The sequence below is a fragment of the Tenrec ecaudatus genome, chromosome 13, assembly GCF_050624435.1.
Source record: "Tenrec ecaudatus isolate mTenEca1 chromosome 13, mTenEca1.hap1, whole genome shotgun sequence".
Classification (NCBI taxonomy): domain Eukaryota; kingdom Metazoa; phylum Chordata; class Mammalia; order Afrosoricida; family Tenrecidae; genus Tenrec; species Tenrec ecaudatus.
This window is the reverse complement of record NC_134542.1, coordinates 20,237,097-20,242,502: the sequence shown is the minus strand read 5'-3', so window position 1 is coordinate 20,242,502 and position 5,406 is coordinate 20,237,097. Positions and strand designations below refer to the sequence as shown.

The 5,406-nt window shown below is 50.1% G+C and overlaps 1 non-coding gene across 1 annotated transcript; it reads left to right on the top strand.

The window, feature by feature from the left end:
* Positions 1-979: 979 nt before the first annotated feature.
* LOC142425136 (U6 spliceosomal RNA) lies at positions 980-1,088 on the top strand. The gene has a single exon (XR_012779507.1). It is a non-coding gene; the product is annotated as a U6 spliceosomal RNA (small nuclear RNA).
* Positions 1,089-5,406: the final 4,318 nt, after the last annotated feature.

The following is a 5,406-nucleotide window of genomic DNA, read 5'->3' as shown; positions in this document are numbered from 1 at the left end:
AAGAACAGCTGGTGGATTTGAACTGCTAACCCTGTGATTAGCAGCCTAAGGCGGAAGCCACTACTTCACCAGGGCTTCTCCTTAAAGGATCACAGCTTCGGAAACCAACAAGGCTGTCTTACTCTATGAGTCACTGTGAGGCTTTTGGTTTGTTTTTCGATCCCTCTGCCCTTTCTCCCTTCTCTTCATCCACCCACACCTCTGCAGCCTTCCTCTCAGCCAGGGCCTGGCATCAGAGGTCACCAGGCAAAGAAAACCGATCTGTGGCCACTCATGTCTCCTCCAGGCTGTCTAATTGGTGGCTGCCCCTTAGACCTTCACGTTCACACAAGTGGCCTGGGGATGCGATTAAAATGCAGGTGGTACTTAGGCAGGTGGGGTAGGACCTGAGATTCTGCATTGCCCCTGAGCTCCACAGCCTGCTGCATTCCACTCTCCAAAAATATATAACTTATAAAATTTAAAAAAATTTTAAACCCATGAAGAAGAGTAAAATTGAAATGGACTTGGAGTCTTTAGTGACAAACCAGTTCATCTCAAACGAAAGCCCAAACACACTGCCATCAAGTTGATTCCAACTCACAGCGACCCTATAGGACAGAGTAGAGCTGTCCCTGCAGGTTTCTGAGCTTGTAAATCTTTACAAGAATAGGAAGTCTCATACCCTCATCCTTTTCATGAGAAGCAGCTGGTGGGTCAAACTGCTGACCTGACGGTTCATAGCCCAACACCTAACCCACTATGCCACCTGGGCTCCTCTCTCTCAACCTCTGTGTGTTCAAGATCAACTCTTAACACACACACACACACACACACACACACACACACACACACACCACCTCCATCCCAGTCTGAATGAAGATTCCAGCCACTCAAGCTTCCTCCATCCCCAGCAAGGAAACAAAGGGGCAAGGAGCCTCAGAAGAGCCTGGAGGGGGCCAGGCAGGAACTGCAGCCTTGCAGGTCCACCACTAGAAACGCGATGAGATTGCTGCAGTGCACAGACTAAAATCAGAACGATAGAGAGAAGATTCGCATGGCCCCTGCTCAAGGACGCCACGCAAATCCATGCAGCGTCCCGCATTTTAAAAAGAAAAAAACATAATATGAGCCGCCGTCTTGTTTTACGTTTTCCAGGAACACCATTTAAAGGGTGAAATAACCGCAGCCTCCGCAACCCCGTTTTAGAGCGAGAGAGAGAGAGACCCTGATATCAAATGCACATGTAGGAGGAGCACTTAGCAAGTCTTACAAAGGACACTGATGACTGTCATCGCATGAGAGAGGCCATTAGCATGAGGTCATCATGGCAGAAAGCCATGCAAATGAGCCGTGGAACAAAGGAAACTCAGATTCAGGATGGTGGCAGGGGGGACTACGGAATCAGGAACAGGGTCACGATTGAGGCCTGCACCTTACATTAGACAGAGGACCTTGCAAACTGGGTCCAGGGTCTTCCCACCAAAGACGTCTAGGCATGATGGATAGGATATGGCTTATGACTGTGTGACCCCCCCAGTACCGTCCATGTCCACCAAGGACACACCCAGTTAAGCCCCTTGGGGGGACTGCCTGTCCCTGGGCTGGCTGCAGACGGTTGGAAATAATTCCCTTTCCAGTGAACTCTGCCAGATTCCCAGGTGACCTCCTGCCCTTGGTTCAGGGTCAGAAGGAAGTCAGTGAGGCTTAATACACGAGGGACCCTGCCAAGGGATGACAGGCTTTCACTGTGGTCCATCCACCTGTAGCCTGCTGCAAACGGGGCATTCAGAAGCTAAGCCCTGATACAATGTATACGACACATCTAAATTCCAGTGCTGAATTTCCATCATAAATGTTTGATCTGTATTTAGGTTTTCTAAAGTGTACAGGTGAAAGTCCATTCGCATGCCCAGCTTGCGCCACACATACCTGAGTGTTTTTGCAATAGCTGGAGCAAGCATGAATCTTTCCATTTAAAGGAATTAACAAGAAAGAACATGAACATTTCTCCTCCACAGTGGCCACCTTGAAAGGCCTTTGGCAAGTGTGCACCAGAACCTCGGGCACAGGCCACTCTTAAAATGGCCACTAGGGGGCAGGAACTAGCTATCATCTTTTTCCGCAAGAAAAGCCTGAACCCAAACCCTCTGCCCTGAGTTGCTCCAACACCTGGGAACCGTGTCAGGCCGGTGGAACTGCCCACCCACCTCCGCCCCCCCCACCCCCCCCCGCCCCCCCACCTTTGCCCCCCCACCCCCCCACCCCCGTAGGCTTTACATCAATCCCGTTAGACATACACAGCCGCATCTGTCCCTCTCCCAAGGAGAAGCGGCTGGGTTCAAGCCACCCCACTTTAGCAGTCTCTAAAGGAGAGGAGCCCTGGTGGGCATAGTGGTTACACGTCGTGCTGCAGTCGGCAGTTCAAAACCACCAGGCACTCTGAGGGAGAAAGACAGGGCTTTCTACTCCCGTCAAGAGTTACGGTCTCAAAAACCCGCAGGGACAGCTCTTTCCTGTCCTGCAGGGTGACTATGGGTCAGCATCAAGACGCTGACAGTGAGCTGTTTGTTTGTTTTTAAGAAGAGGCTACGTCCTACGTTTCTGGTGGCATAGTGGGTTTTGAGGTGAGCTGGTAACCACATGGGCTGCTTATTGGGAGGAAAATGAAACTCCCTGCACCCCAAAAGATTAACGGTCTCAGAAACCCACAGAGCCTATCGACGCAGTGGCGGTGAGTTTGGCCTTCCAGTTAGACATGGGCGTGGGAAGGATCATTCAGTGCAGTATTTATCATGAGGTGGGTCAGGACCCACTGTAGCTGTTGAGTGTCCTTGAATCAATGTTGACTGACAGGGACCCTTTAGGACAGCATGCAGCAGCCACTACCGGTTTCCCAGGCTGCGATCTTTACTGCAGAAACTGCCAGAACTTTTCTCCCCAGAGCTGCTGCTGGCTTCAAATTCTGGTTATCAGCTGACTGCATAACCATCCCTCCATCGGCACTTCTCCTCCTGACCCGCTCCTGAGCTCAGTTAAATAAGACAACTAACAGGTGGGATCCACCCAGAGGCACATTGGCAGACAGGTCTGGTGATCTGCCAAAAGATCACCTTCTGGAACATCCAGGGCCACCAGGAGTTGCATCCGGCTTGATGGCAACTAGCAAGAATAAACAGTACTTAAAAATAGAAAATAACTACCCAAATTATAGCACTAAAACTGGTGAACACTGGACTGCTCGCCCCATGGTTGGCAGTTCAAGGCCACCAGCTGCTCTATGGGAGAAAGTTGAGGCTGGCTGCTACCATAAAGATCTACAGCCTTTGTTGTGAAGAAAGCTGATGGTGCCTGGCTATTAAAAAATATAGCATCTGGTGTTTTAAAGGCTTGTAGTTAAACAAGCAGCCATCTAGCAGGAAGCAACAGAGCCCACATGGAAGCAGCACACCAGCCTATGTGATCATGAGGTGTCGATGGGAAGAGGTGTCAGAAGTTAAAAAAATACACAACCAAATCTCTGTGAAGGTGCGTGGATGTAGTGGAGACCCAAAACCCACCTATAATTGGACAGTCCCTCTCAGAAGGGCTACATGGAATGGATGATAAATTCAGGGTGCAGCAAGGTACCGATGAACCATATAACTACACTCTAGTTCCTAAATGTTCCCTCCCTCACTATTATGTTTTTTGTTTCACCTCATTAATCATGTTAGATTTGCATATGTTCATTTGTATATTTAGATAACTCCTCAGAAATAGTAACAGGAGTAATGACTCCCAGGGGGTACGGGAAGGGGGCAGGGAGGAATGGGGAGCTGAAAGCATTGCCAGTTCCCAGAAGGCTATGACTGACAGTGGGAGCCCAAGACCCATTTGTGGGACCGACATAGGAAACAAGCCTCCGGTGACCTCCGTCCATCCACAGTTGAGGAAAGGGTTACTAAACAGAGGACTTTGGAGAGATGAGTAGAGACAATCGAAGGCATAAATTGGACTCAAACAGTTAAAATGTGGTCACTTGAGTCCCCTTCTCATGCATGCTGGACCTGATCTGGCTTTCAATATTTCCTGTATTTTTGTGTGTTCATATTAGGATGTATCTCAGAGGTGTTATGTCATTGGGGGATCCTACTCTTGAAGTTGTGTTATATGTTGTTCTGTTTTTTCAGTATAGGAAACTCAGGATTGATGAACCTGTAGGGACAGCAAGTAGAAGAAGGGGTTCGGCGGCAGGGGGTACAGTGGTGGGTGGTGGGGTAAAAGGACAGCGGTGTCAAGGAGCCCGGAAAGAAAGAGAATGTTCGGAAACTGTGGTAGCAGTTGTACAATACTGCTTGACATGATTGAACTATGGAGTGATATGTGTGCTAACTCCCAATGAATAATACAACTTTTTAAAGCTCTATGGCCGTGGTCGCCCTCTGCAGGGTTGCAATGAGTAGCAACAGACTCCATGCAATGGCTTGGTTTGGTGTTAGGTGAAGTGGAGAGCTGTCAGAGAAGAAAACAAAAACCCATTGCCGTCTAGTCAATTCCAGCTCACGGTGACCCTACGGGACAGGGCAGAACTGCCCCTGTCACTTCCCAAGACGGTGACTCTTTACATTGAGTAGAAGCCCCTCTTTCTCCCAAGGAGCGGCTGGTGGTTTCAAACCACTGACCAACTCGTAACCACTCTGGCACCAGGCCTCCCTGGTCCGAAAAGAGAAATCCAAAGACTTCCCACTAGCAGAGTGCAATGGGAAGAGGTGAGCGGGCGCCCTGTCGAGGCAGGCACCTGGGGAGACTCAGAAAGACCAGGCAGGTGGGGGCGTTCTGAGTGTCACCAGTGTCCCTGTGCAAGCACTGCCGTCTCTGTGGGAAACACTCGTCGTAGTGTGGCCGACCTGTCGTGCAGCAGTCACGGGGCAACGTGTATTTCTTATTTGCGGGTCCTGGCCAAAAGAATTGCAAACACGTTCTAATCTCCCTTAATTACAGATAGAGAAACCAAGCATCTTGTCTCTCCACCTTTCGAGAGGCTTTAAATTCCCCAGACAGACGAGAAGGTTCCCTGAAGTAAAGCAAAACACAACTGAGCTAGGAGAGCAGTCAGCTGGCCTCTGGAGGCCTCCCAGGACGCAGTGGCATTTCTAGGAATGACTGAGCTCCAGGAGGGCTGGGGATTCAGACTGGACTAATGGCAGTCACTGCCCTCATGGAGCTTACCATCCTGTGGGGAAGACTGACACCAGAACTCGCCCCACTAAGTACACGTTACACCTGCTACCAGGTACCCAATGGGAAAGGGGACGTGGGGAAGCTTCTGTGGGAGGGTGGTGTTGATGACCAGCCTGAGTGGAATGGACAGCTGTGTGTGTGTGGGGGGGGTGTAGCCAGCCCCCCACAATGAATCACGGGCTCAGTAGGCGCAATTGTACGGTT